At 41.2% G+C, this 14202-nt stretch overlaps 1 protein-coding gene across 1 annotated transcript in view; it reads right to left on the minus strand.

Annotated features, from left to right (window-relative positions):
• The window catches only part of LOC129337855 (ubiquitin-conjugating enzyme E2 E2), a 206228-nt gene that overhangs the window by 10137 nt on the left and 181889 nt on the right, over positions 1–14202 (minus strand). The window lies entirely within an intron of this gene.

A 14202-nucleotide genomic window follows, 5' to 3' on the forward strand; every position in this document is an offset into this window, starting at 1 on the left:
AGTTACAACAGAAACCAATACAAAAATATAATACATTCAATAAAATCTCAATAAAATAACAGCCTAATACAAATAATTAAAGACTGCTCTAGTCCCAACTCCAGCCTATTAAACCCTCTGAAGAATATAAAACTGCAGGTAGATAAAAATAAATGCACTGCAATTTGCTCTGCCTCTCAATAGAATATTAGATATCAAAAGCATGCCAGAATAGTTCTGCCTTGCAGAGTTTCCAAAACAGGTCCGACTGAGCACCAGTGCCTTCCAACAGTGCATTTCAAAGAGAGGGAACCACAATAATAAACTTCCTCTTCTAGGTGGAAGAAAGTTGTGCTACCCTGGGACTGGGGACCACCAGCAAGCCCTGCAAAGATCAACAAAGCAGGTGGGGGGCGGGGGGTCATAATGGGAGGTGGACCTGGAGGTATCAGGACCCCAGACCATAAAGGGCTTTAAAGGTGAGGGGCAATGCCTTGAATTGTATCTGGAGGCCAACTGGTAACCAGTAGAGGTGGGCACGAACAGGGGAAAAAAATGAACATGCTGTTCATTGTTCGTTGCCATCCATGAACAGGGATTCACGAACATCGATGGACATGACATGTTCACGAACATGTTTGTAGTTGGAGGTTTATGGGAGCCAGAATGGCCTCCTTGGGACTTAGCTGAACTTGAGCCGGGAAAGGCATGATCCATGGGTCTCCCCCTTTAATGTCACTTTCTCTTCATAGTGGCAAAAACTGGACTGTCTGCTGGAAGCTACTTTGAGGGGTTACAAACTGACCTTCCCAATGTCCAATACCCACCAAAGTTGCAGGGGACATAGTCCTCACTGCTCTCTGAAGACCCCCCAAGTTTCAGAGTGATTTCACCATGGGAAAGGCATGATCCATGGGTCTCCCCCTTTAACATCACTTCCTCTTTACAGTGGCAAAAACTGGACTGTCTGCTGGAAGCTACTTTGAGGGGTTACAAGCCAGAAGGAAAGCCAGAAGGAGTTCAGACAGAGTTCAGACAGTCCATGCCTATGTTGCCAGGGGAACGGATTGAAAGTTGCCAGACTGTCTGGCTTTATGAAGGGCTGACGAATGCCACAAAGAGGGCTTGGAACGAACACGTTTGCCAGGAACGGGGCCTCACAAACAGCTTGCTTGCAAACAGCTGATTGGGCTGTTAGTGGCTTTTTTTTTTTGTACTGCTGTTCAGGCCCACCTCTAGTAACCAGTGCAGCTGCTTCAAAATCGGTGTTATATAAGCTGACCATGGTGACTGGGTTAGCTCATATAGCAGCCGTATTCTGCACCACCTGAAGTCTCCAGAGAGTCTTCAAGGGTAGCCCTATGTAGAGCAAGCTGCAGTAGTAGTAGTAGTAGTAGTAGTAGTAGTAGTAGTAGTAGTAGTAGTAGTAGTAGTAGTAGTAATAATAATAATAATAATAATAATAATATGTTTATTGCTTTTCCGGCCGAAGCCATAAGCCATACAAACACCAACAAAATATGAACTGTACACTTGAACATACCCAATTCACACAGACATAACTCGTCATTATCACTTTAAACGATCTAAACTCATGAAAATCTTGTTCCTTTATCACCGTGGCTAAAAAGGAAGCCACTATAGCAGAAGTTTGATTGTCAGGAAAGTTATCAGACAATAACACTGAGATTGCCCAAGAAGCTGCAGTAGTCTAAACAAGAGGTGACCAATGCATGGATCAATGTGGCAAGGTCGGATTGAGATAGATATGGGGAGGGTTGTCAGGCCTGGTGAAGATGCAAAAATGCTGTTCTAGCCACCATGGACACCTGCTTGTCCATGGAAAGCTTAGAATCAAGCCCAAACCCCAAACTCTTCATGGAGTCCGCAGTAAATTTCTAGTTGGTTGCACACAATACAAGGTTAGTGGCTGTTTCTGCTTTCTTGTTCACTCTGAGGACAATCCACAGGGGCATCATCCTCTATGTCCCAAAAAAGGACACCATGGTGCCCACTAACGAGTTCCCTGGCACCTGCTTGCTTCTTGGGGATACAATTAAAAGGTCTTGAATGGAATAAAAAGAAACAGGGAGCTTCAGGTTGCTGCCTACCAAATGACTGGCTGAGTTCAAGGCTCATCCCAAGCAGGCACATCACAGCCTTTCATTCTTACAGCTTTTATGACTCTGGAAAACTTCTTGCTTTAGGAAATATTCCATTGTTTAGAAACTGAAACCAAACAAAACAGCTGGTCCCAGCTTTCCTCTGCTTCCTTGTTGAAGAAGCACCTTCGGAAAAGCAAGAAGGCATCACTTCTGTCTGCAGGGAGTGGCCATTTGGAAGCACCTGCCTCCAGTGACGGCTCAACAAGAGTTGGTTGTTGGAGCTGTCTTCTATGGAAATAGGTTTGACAGGCCAGGAAATCGGGGGGAGAGGTGGTGACTGTTGGCAAGAACATGCATCTCTAGGAATTGCCAGAAACTCTACAGTAAAACAGGAATGTTAAACTATTTAAGTTGCAATCTTGAGAACATTTTCCTGAACGTAATCCACACTGAATAAAATGGACCTATGAGTAGACCTGTTTAGGATTACTCTCAAATCTACTAAATGGCCCATCATGCATTTACAATTGTTTTACCCACTTCTTGATCTCTTTGGAGAAGGGCAGAATGAAAACATATTAGACAGACGGCGGCAGAATAGAGAGTAGACTGATGTTAAAGGGGAACAAAATGTGTATGTTCTCTGGTACTAGTTTACTGGTGGGGTCACAGTTCATAATTACTAATTAGGTGTTGGGGCTTTAATTTTTGTGGGAGATAAGTATTCTGTAAACACTGGTCCTTATTTCTCTGTTTAAGAAGGCTTCACTTTATAGGTGAAGATGGATCTGCCTATGCTCAGATGGGTGTTATTTCTGCTTGTGTCCCATGAATGTACTGACCGATGTTGTATTAGCCACATATTATGTGTTTAGTGTTTTTCAACTATAAAAGGAGTTGATTTTCACCAAATAGTATAAATGCAACATACTGTTTGTACAGAAGCCCCGTGGCACAGAGTTGTAAGCTGCAGTACCTGAGTTCAATCCTGGCGGAAGCTGGGTTCAAGTAACCGGCTCAAGGTTGACTCAGCCCTTCCATCCTTCCGAGGTTGGTAAAATGAGTACACAGTTTCCTGGGGGTAAAGTGTAGATGACTGGGGAAGGCAATGGCAAACCACCCCGTAAAAAGTATGCCAAGAAAACGTCGTGATGCGACGGCTCTCCACGGGTCGATAATGTCTCGGTGCTTGTACAGGGGACTACCTTTTTTTTAACCTACTGTTTGTACGTATGTGTGTATGCATTTTAGGTATCTGATTGCCTCATTCCTTTTGTAATCGAAGCCAAATGCTTGTCTGCACTTGAGCCTTTAATAACAACGACAACAACATTCAATTTATATACCGCCCTTCAGGACAACTTAACACCCACTCAGAGCAGTTTACAAAGTATGTTATTATTTTACCCACAATAATCACCCTGTGAGGTGGGTGAGACTGAGAGAGCTCTAGAGATCTGTGACTGACCCAAGGTTACCCAGCTGGCTTCAAGTGGGGAAATCAAACCTGGCTCTCCAGAGTAGAGACTTGCTGCTCTTAACCACTACACCAAACACGCTAATAATACAGTTAATGGCTGGTTTGTGGGATTTAAATGATCTTTTTTCCAGTCTTGCGTTTTATCAACTGAACTGGGTTTTAGTTTATCTCAGTCTTGTGAATGGTTATGTTGTTATGCCAACAGTTTGAGATCTTGAAACATGGATTATGTGTGTATTACATGTTATCAAGCAGCTTTCGACTTAAGGTGACCCTATGACTTAATGACCTCCAAAATATTCTACCACTGACAACCTTGCTCAGATCTTGCAAACTGGAGGCTGTGGCTTCCTTTACTGAGTCAATCCATCTCATGTTGGATCCTCTTTTCCTACTTCCTTCAATTTTTCTTAGTATAATTGTCTTTGAGACATAGATTAGTTGCCCATAATCCAAACATATGCTGACTCATTCACAAGCCTATCATTATGGGGTTTATCCAAGCTGAGTGAAAAGACTGGGTTGAAAACACCCCGAAAAGTAATGTAAATCAACACTAATCTTTTAAAACTCTTGAACAATATACAAGTCAATGAAAAGCTGAGATTTGCAACAGAAATAGAAAATAGATTTGTCTGTTATTTAGTTTTGAATTAGGAGAAATTTAGCTTAATGAATTTTTTGCAGTTTCCCAATTACTGAGATTAATTACAGATAGGATTAAAATATTTTAATAAACAGTTTAAATTGAAAGTTAAAAACAAAACCTACAAAAGTGCTACGGTATTTATAGATGGAACGGCTGCTCTGATGATGATCTTTCCCTTATAGGTGGTGAGAGACTGATATCATGCCTTCCTACCTAACACACTAGCAGTGCAATCCTATGCAGAGTTACTCCAGTCTAAGTCCACTGAAGCCAATGGACTTAGTCTGGAGTAACTCGGCATTGGATTGCACCGTGAGTTATCCCGTCCCATTTCCAAGGCTGCTGGATGCTGCATAAAATTCAACGTGCAAAGATCTGAGCGATGAGACTGATGTCCCACATCAAATCTGAAAATTGATGATAAAATCTGTGTCTATCTCATATCCACTTTTATACTTGATTAAAATATTTCAGCTATGTATCGGAATGGTAATAAAGATAATGGCCGTTCCCATAACAGATGAGCTGAGCTACAACGAGGGAAACTCCCACGGGAACCAAACGAAACCACAATAAGTTTGTAAACTAGTGAAATTTTTTTTAAAGTGCTAGTGCAATTCCTAATGTAGTCATTCAATACAAAATGTACAAAATTCATTCAGAGTACATTTACAATCAATTGCATAAATATCATATTCAACAATCACATAGATTCTACAGTCGTAGTAGTTACACCATAAACAAACTCCGCCCGGGTATATATTAGGATTTCAAAGGTAAGACATTTCCTTATAGTTGTGTTCTTTATGTCCTCTAATCCATATTCCTTCTTCAGTAATACAATTCCTTCAATAGGATGAATGAGGATGCAAAGGTGCTAAAGCCTCTTCCTTCACGCTCAATCTGGGGCCGGCTACGAATCACAGATTTCGTGCCCACTTCATCAGGAGCGTGCTTCCTACCGTAGCCACGCAAATAAGTTCGAACTTGGAAGAGGGTATCTTTTGAACAAGGACACAGGGCCGACAGTAAATAAACAGCAGTGATAGCTCGAGGGGCAGTTAAAAAACCCACAAGTTTGAGCTTAAATTATTAACATGGGCAAGTGGCTAAAAGACATTAATTCCCTGCCCAAAGGATTCAGAAGCCGGCATTTTCTATTTTCTATTTCTACAACGCTTGCACTTCAATAGTTTCTACTTCATAATTCTTTCCCTACTCTGACAATGACAGACATGATGATAAAGACAGACAATGAAAGTCATGATCCAAAACACCCGGCTCATCTTAGTCTACAAATTCACAAGTACTTTAGACCTGTGTTTCTGGAACTACAGCTCTCTGCAGAATCAGTTTGGAATCCAAATCCCAGCCTTAATATTCTTGATTTATGCAAAGAATCAACTTTGACCACCTCTCAAATCCTACTTTGTTTTCTTTCACAGCAGCACTATAAGCCACTTCATCGCAAGAAAATATTTTCAAAGATAACAGGTGTACTGTTCTTTAGGATTTCTTCCCTTCTCACTTTAGGCAACAAAAGGTCTCTTGCTCCTAATAGCTAATCTACTTTAAAGAAATGCAGGGTTCTCCCTCGTTTTCTTCTCTTGCAAAAATAATTTTTTTACTTCCTTTTTTGAAAAGTCTCTTTAAAACGTATATAGTAATATTTTTAAGGTAGTTAATTGAAGACTAAAATTTGTATTCTCCACAGAATTTTTCTTCCATACACAATATTTATTTATTTATGGTCTTTTGTATCACCTGTGGCTGGATCCTTTTAACTGGAGATGCTGGAGATTCAGCTTGGGATTTTCTGCATGCAAAGCCAGTGCTCCGCTACGGCAACATGGTCCACTGGGTTTGCAAGAGGCTGCGTGAATGTGAGTTCAGGTATTTCATGTACCTATATTATTCCTTACTATTACTAAGTTATCAAGAACAGTTATAATAAAAAGCAAGTTAATAAGCAATCAAATAATTCTAGAATTCTGCCTAAATTAGAGCATATTTTCATTATCAGTTCTTGCTAGTTCAATGCAAACCTTTTTAAATATAGAAAAAATATTCTAACACTGCAATGGGGGTGGGGGGAGTGAAAGCACACTCAGGAAGCCAACTAGGTGTCACAACAAAGTATTCCCAAGATACGTCAGCGCATTTCCCTGATGCTGCCACCATGGGGCAATGCTGGTGCCAGTGCAGAAAGGGGTGGGTCAGGAGGTGTGGCTGGAGTAAGTTGGTTCTCTAAACCCTCTCAGGCTGGGAACACCGCCCTCACAACTGGCAGAAAGTTATGCCTTGAAAAAACCATGCCATAGCCCATAGGTGCCCCTGCAATGGAAAAGGCCAGTTGCTTCCCCCATCCCACGTCATGCACACACGAAGCACACAGCGTTGCACTTTGGTGTTGAGAGAGACACAAAGAAGGCACTTATCACCACTGAGGGAGCACAAACAACCAAAGGGAGAGCATAGTCCATGGTATGTGGCAAGTGTGTCTCATTTCAGAACCCTAAAAGGTACCCCATCTTCAGAGGCTCAACTTGAATGGGTGACCATGCACTAACAGATTCTGGTGGGTGGCCATGTTGGTCTGCAGTTGAAGAGTAGAATCATGCTCCAATAGCAACATAAAGACCATTAGATTTCCAAGATATGAGCTTTCTCGAGTCAAAGGGAGCTTTGACTCCCAAAAGTTCATACCTTGGAAATCTAGTTGGTCTTTAAAGGGCTCATGTAGTAACAGGTAAGCAGGGGTGGAATTCAAGCTACTCCAGCCTGCCTACCCTATTCCCCTCACATGATCCTGGGTGACACCTCGACACTGCTGGCTCCTAGAACAGGGCCAGCAGTATGTGTACACAGGAGCGGCCAGATCCAGGCCCTCTCATGTCCCATATGATGCAATGGGGCATACACCCAGGGACATGTACCTGGGAGAGTTAATTATGGTGGGTGGGTGGGGTGCTTGCTGCCCCATATCAGGCTGCTTGCACACTCATTTGCCAGGGAGCCCCTGCAATCAGCTGGGGGACAGGGCACCACTGCAATATAGGAAACCTGTCAGCTGCCCCAACTGTGCTCTATGGACTAGAAGGCCGCAATGGACGGAACTGCTGCAGTTGCAGAGCACACCCTCACAGGATCATTAAGTGTAATTTGGATGATGACAGCATGTGACTTAGGGGGGTTTCTCAGCAAATGCCCCCATGGAAATGGAACTGCATACCATGGCTGTGGCTGGCATGATGTCTGTGCTGTCAGCCACTGATGCATATGATTCCGTTTAGCTTCTTTGCAGGTGTGATTCAACAGTGAACCCTGGGAGCATGACCAGTGCAGGTCCTACCATTCTGCTCAGATCTATTCCAACCCAGGTCCTGGAGCATCCTGCTTTGGGCAGCTTTCTGATCTGCCAGTCTGCCTCTCTTAGATGCATGCTGTGCTAAGTGATGGCTCAGCATGTCACCCCATGCCCCCTTGGGATCAGCTTGCAAAGGCACAGATGCCATACTGGACAGAGGTATTCGGCATCCCAATTCACTCTACCTCTTCATCATTTGTTGTTAAGACTGGATTGTTCTACAACTCTGTCCCTGTTTGTTATTAAATGGATGAGACTAGTTCCATGACAACTCCCTGCCTCACCTCCCTCTGTCTGTGACATCTCCTTGGGACCACTCCTTTACACATCCAAGAGGGTGGGCTCTAACTCAGTGATGGCCATGCTGGGACTGCTGTTGTGGTCTTTCTGGTGCCACTGGACTTCTGCTTTGTAAAGCTGCACAACATGGCAGAGAGCTTGTGGCACCTTGAAGGTTGATCCCACATATTGGTCCCCATCTGCTTCTCACGTGGTTATGTGCAGCTCACAGAAGGAAAATGATGGTGGGCTGTCCATGAGGCTTGGAGGGTTTCGGAGTCCCATACTCTCCCATGGCACTGCTGGCATCTGATAAACCATGCAGCATGGGCATGTGGGCAGAGGGGATCCAGGAGGTAAGCAATGGAGCTGTTGCCCTGGCTGCAATGGGGGGGGGGCTGTGGAGCGTAGACAGCTATATGCCTTGTATAGGCAAAAATGTTTATGGGCAAGGAAAAAGCAGTCATTCCGCCCCCTGGATTAAACAAGACATACCCACATACAGGGGCATAGACTTCCCAATTTCCGGGGGGGGGGGAGGCTGGGGCTGGGACAGAGGCATTGCCATGCCAGGGGCCCAGTGACATCACAGGGAGAAGCCAATGACATCACAGGGAAGGGCTTCCATTGCCACTATCTATGGAGGTGGGGCCATGAGGGATTCAGGGAGGGGCTCCCCACAAATTTAGGGAGACCTGTGCACTCATGGGGATCCCCCTAATAACACCCCTGGGCTGGGCCAAACCTAGGAAAAGGTGAGAGTTGGCCAGTGGTTATAGTGGTATCTCAGCAATCTCTTGCTGTGTCCTGTTTCTGAAATTGTCTTTTAGGATAGTCACTTTAAGATCTACAAATATACATAGTACGTGTGTAGGACAAACTAATGGTCACAAATTTGACACTAAGAAAGGCAACACATAAAAACCTGTAGGGGAATATTTTTAAATTTTCCTGGACGTTCGTTTACAGGAGTCTTGAATTTGATTCTGCCTTACTTGTAAGGGTGACTTAGTAATGAAATTTACTAAATTGTGGCATCACAGATGCCTTCATTTGGTAAATGCACAGTGGACCAGTGATGGCTGGACCAGGGCAGAATATAAAACAGTTGCTGTGCACTCGATTTCTGAGCAATGTACAGGGTTCGAAGTAGTAGCAATCTCCTTCTCATTTCAAACTCATATCCTATAAGTGAGTACAAGCACATTTTAAGGCAATTCAGAACAGTACTAGTCATGACTCCAAAGAAAACTCACAGTTATACTACCTAGGATTGTATATACCTTGCTTTCTTAGCACATTGCTTAAAAACTCCACCTTAAAGACACAGATATTCAGAATACATTAATAACAAAATCACATAATTAAGTTTATTGGAAATGACTGCATTTCTGTGCATAGTTAATTTCTGCTCTTTAGGTTCAACTTGCAAAACACATTTGGCTTCAACAAATCTTCAGACAGCTGAAATACAACTTTAACTTTTAATTTACAATGCCAACTGTTTTTTCTCATTTTTAAAATTACAATAAAATCAAATATTCTCCTAATCCCCTATTACCCCTTCTTCTGCTCCCATAAGCATCCTCTCCTGCACTTCCTCAAAAGCAGAAGCCAGACACCACTGAGGGCCTGAGCCATCAGGAGTAGCTACAGCCTCCATCTGCTTGAAGAAGACACAAAATATCTATCTATCAACCCCCCCCCCAACCCTATAGCAATATATTGCTGTAGTTTTGAAAGTGCTACTCAACTGTTTTTTTCCCTTCAATTTCTTCTCTAGGCATTAGCTAGTTGGTCACCCCTTTGAAACTGTACCACACCATTTTAGGTACCAGAAAAATGGAGAGCATGAACATGTACAGAGTGCACATTCCTTGCCAATGTTCTCTCCAGGCTGCACACAGGCAAAAGGAAATTTTAAAAAGGCCTCTGATCTGCACCCCCCTCGCCAATCTTGTTCATGCAGATAGAGTTTCTCAATGCTTCAGAAAGACAGCACTCAATTTTAGGAATTGTCCTTTTCTGCAATAGATACCACCTTTCCATTTAAAAATGGAATGGAAATTGAAAGAGGAGCTTAGGAGTGGCTGAAGCAACCCCCCCCCCCCCACACATTACCATGAAAAAACTAGCGGTTCTCCCATACCCAGCAAAAAAAAAACAAAAAAACAGCAGCAACAAACAAAGCTATTTCAACTAAACATATGGCCTATCCTTTCTCAGGTGTCCATTTCCGAAATATAATGATAACGTAACTGAAAAGTAAAATAAAATAGAGACTTGCTTTTTCCCTATTAAAAGGAACAGAAACTGGTCCTTAACAGAGTAGCATTGATTGCAAAGAAAATGTGATGATGGGTGGTTGGAGTGTGCTGGCTGGTGTGAGTGTAAAAGTTTTAGTTATAGAAAAGAAGTAAGAGTTCTTATTAAAGGAACTCCATACTTTGATAGGAAAGTGGAGGGATAGATTCATATTTACCTATCAGTTTCTGAGGAGGAAGTCCTGAGATTAACAATCTACACATCAAAGGATAGTTCAGGGCAGTAAAGGAGTAAACAGTAAACAGATGCCCTAACCTGTCTATCTTTCTAACTCTCTGGTTTCTCCACCTCTGAAACCTGAGCAAAGGGACAGCATTAGAAGTGGAGTTTTCTAACATTCCCCAAATGTAAATTGTAGCCAAGCAATTATATTGCAATTATGTCCAACAGAGGCCTTGCAATCTGACTGTTGCTACATTGAAAATGGGTACAGCCAGCCAGGGTTAAGGACTAAGCTAATTAGTGTGGGCTATAGCCATAGGTATTTTAAGGCAGTGTATAAATTCTTTTTTATATAAAATTTATTTTTATAAATATAAGCAGAACAGAAAAAAGAAAATAAAAATGATAGCACAATTATAATTACATCAAAAGTAAAAGAAAAGAAAGAGTAAACATGTAATATAATAAACAATATAAATAACTCAGTTTTGTTCATATCCAGCACATATCAATCCTTGAATGTGTTTGGTGACTGTCAGAAAAGAAAGTATAGTCTCCAATATTCAGAATTCTGATCCTTCAAGCATCTTCCAATTGTAACATTTCCATATAATTAAACACATTTTGGGGGAGTTTGCCTTCTTTGTTTTTTTTTCACCTATCTTTTTTTTTTTTTAGATCCATTACCCCATTCATGTCTCCAAAGATCATTATCTTCTTGAAAATCGAAAATGGATTGGAAAACCTTTTCATAAAAATGTTATCTTGCTTTGTTTGGCACATATATTGTTGCCAGTGTGTAAATCCTGCCTTCCAGGAGCCTGATTTTCACAATCATATATCTTCTGTCAGAGTCTCTTAATTCTTCTTTAACATCTATTTGTAAAATGTTTATATAAGCCGCAATTCCTTTTTTAAATTATAAATTCTTAATAAACACACAAATACATATGAGCAAAAAACAGGAACAAAGCCACAAAGAATCATGGAAATTGTAACATGACAAAACAGAAGGGGTGGACAGTCCTGTGCTTCATCTGCCATTGTAACTAAGTCCCTCATGTGAGCTTGTCACTGCTTGCCCCCCTGGCCAAATCCAAGGTGCCTTGAGCCCCTCAGCCCCCATGTAGTTCACTGGTTCCCCGGGGAGCTCGAGCCCCCCAGCCAAATCCAGGGGGCTTGAGCCCCTCAGCCTCCCTGTACTTTACACCTATGCCCACATTTATCTGAAAGGAAGATGACCCTGAAGACAATCCTCCTAAAAAAGTTATACACAAAAGGAGGTTTTTTTTAATTACTGTACATAAAAGTAACCTATATGCAATTTTTTTTTTAAATTTCAACAACTTTTATTAATTATAGAATGGAGACAATAACAATAAACATTAAACAGCAAATACATGGAGTAATATAATGGTTATACAAGATTGCAGGTTTCGAAGAAAAACATTTAAAACACTTGTTTACTGTAATTTGTAGTTCACACACCACAAAAAAAATTCACAATATATTGGTATAGATAGTTTAGCTTGTAGTGCTAGACTTTCAATATATCTTGATAAAGATGGTTGGGAGGGAGTGTTTCGGTTTTGTCGATAAAATCTAAGAAAGACCACCATTTTTCATAATAGTTAGATGTAGAGGAATTAGCTGATAAATTGTCTGTTATTTTATCTATAATGAGCTGGTCCCACACTCTGGAGTACCAGCCTATATGCAAATTTAAGCTGTTCTGTGTTTTTCTTGACACAATATATAGCAAAAAACACTAGACTTTCTTTCAGGTAAACAGGATACCAGCTAGAAGAAAGGACTGAGGAAACTCTCCTTGAAACTCTTCCACCTCCTTGGAAAATTGTAACTTGAAGTATTTTCTTAGCTGATTTTACCAACCTCAGGAATAGCAAAAGTATACAATTGCACCAAATAATATCTCCTGCTGACCCAATAAAGCACAAGAATCCAGTTCAGCTTCTTAAACATAAAGCTTCACCTCATAAAGTTTTCCACTACCAATGTATGCTTTTAATATACAAAGAATGAGGTTTAAAGTGGAATGCTTCAAAGTCCAGTTTCTCAATATAAAATTGATTCCAGCAATTATCTTAAGACTAGAAGTGGGCATGAACTGAAATACGAACCAAAATTTATCACGAACCAGGTCAGTTCATGGTTCGTGAACAGGCGGTTCATCAGAGCCCATTTCTGATGAACCACCACGAACCTTAGGCCAGTTTGTTTGGTTCATTTTTTGGTTCATCACTGCAGTCAGCCTGGTGCCGATCAATCAGTTTCCTAGGCAACGGGGGGTGGATGGGCTTTCTGCAGCCCCAGAAGTGACCTTCTGCTGCCCCAGAAGTGTTCACAAACCAAATGAACTGGTTCATGAACTGGGGCAAGTTCGTGAAAGTTTGTGGTTCGTGAAATGCAATGAACCATGAACTGCACAGTTCGGTATTTTCTCAGTTCGTGCCCACCTCTGCTCAAGCCACATGGTCACCTTCTCACATTGACTCCTAAGATTACCCTCAGGGCTCTAATGTGAATCAGTTGCGGGAGGTACAGAAAGCATACAACACTGGAAATACTCTTCAGGCTTATGCTCATGATTGGGGTTATTTATAACAGCAAGCAAAGATGATTGGCATACAAGTAACAAATTAAAACAGAGAGGCAGCATATAGAATTAGCAGGTGTGGGTTAATTTTGATATCAGTCTCTTACGTACCTTCTTTTCCTCTGGATAACCCTTTCATTCATAATTCTTTTATTTTAAATAATAAAACAGGTTTGACTGCCTGACTCAACCCATTGCAATTTATATGTCCAAATCTTTTAGAATGATAAAAATAATGAACAAATGAGTCACAACTAGAGGTGGGCACGAACCAAAATAAGAACCGAAGTTTATCACAAACCAGGCCAGTTCATGGTTCGCAAACTGGTGGTTTGTGGGAGCTCATTTCTCATGAACTGTGACACATTTTTTGTATTTTGGTTCATCACTGCTGAGTCTGGCACCGATCCATCAGTTTCTTAGGCGATGGGGGGAATGGGCAGACCTTCTGCTGACCTGGAAGTGACGTTTTCATGAACTGAAGGAACTGGTTCGTGCACCAGGGCAAGTTTGTGAAAGTTTGTGGTTCGTGAAATGTGACAAGCCACGAAGGGCACAGTTTGGAATTTTCCCAGTTCATGCCATCTCTAGTCACAACAGAGATGATATAGTGCAGAACAGTATACTGGTGCCTTGAATTTCTTTTGCAAATGCATTACTTATTTTAAAAACATGCACTTGCCGAGAGACTGATAACTGTATGAAATAAATATGACTTTTCATGTAATTATATATCTTAGTTAAAAAAATTACAAATTTCCATTCCACAGCTACTTCACATCTGTTACAGAACAAAAATTACTGTGATCAAGATTCACATTTATGGATTTCAATTCCAACTAATTCTAATTTTAGATGTCTTTGCTGAAAAATGTTTACAAATAAGAGATTTAACTCCTCCAGTTTCAGATTCTTGCAGACGAGATGAATTCAAAGTAATTTAAAATATTTTAAAAGAAGCTCCCTTGATAGGACATTACTAAGACATTGTTATCATTTAATGAGATTGCGTGCTACAGATTTTCATAAGTATTCTGAGAAAGTATAGTCTAGAGTTTGTAGATGCTGGCTCAACATCTGAAGTTGCACCCATCTTGCTGTGTGGATTATAGTATATAAATATGTCGAACTAGATGGACCTCTTGTTCACAATATACACTGAAACTAATACAGAAAGTCTTCCACACAGTGAAGTTAAAGGTACAGGACCATCTTAACAGCTTTTCATTATTATATAAT

This window comes from Eublepharis macularius, chromosome 11 (assembly GCF_028583425.1).
Source record: "Eublepharis macularius isolate TG4126 chromosome 11, MPM_Emac_v1.0, whole genome shotgun sequence".
NCBI classification, from domain to species: domain Eukaryota; kingdom Metazoa; phylum Chordata; class Lepidosauria; order Squamata; family Eublepharidae; genus Eublepharis; species Eublepharis macularius.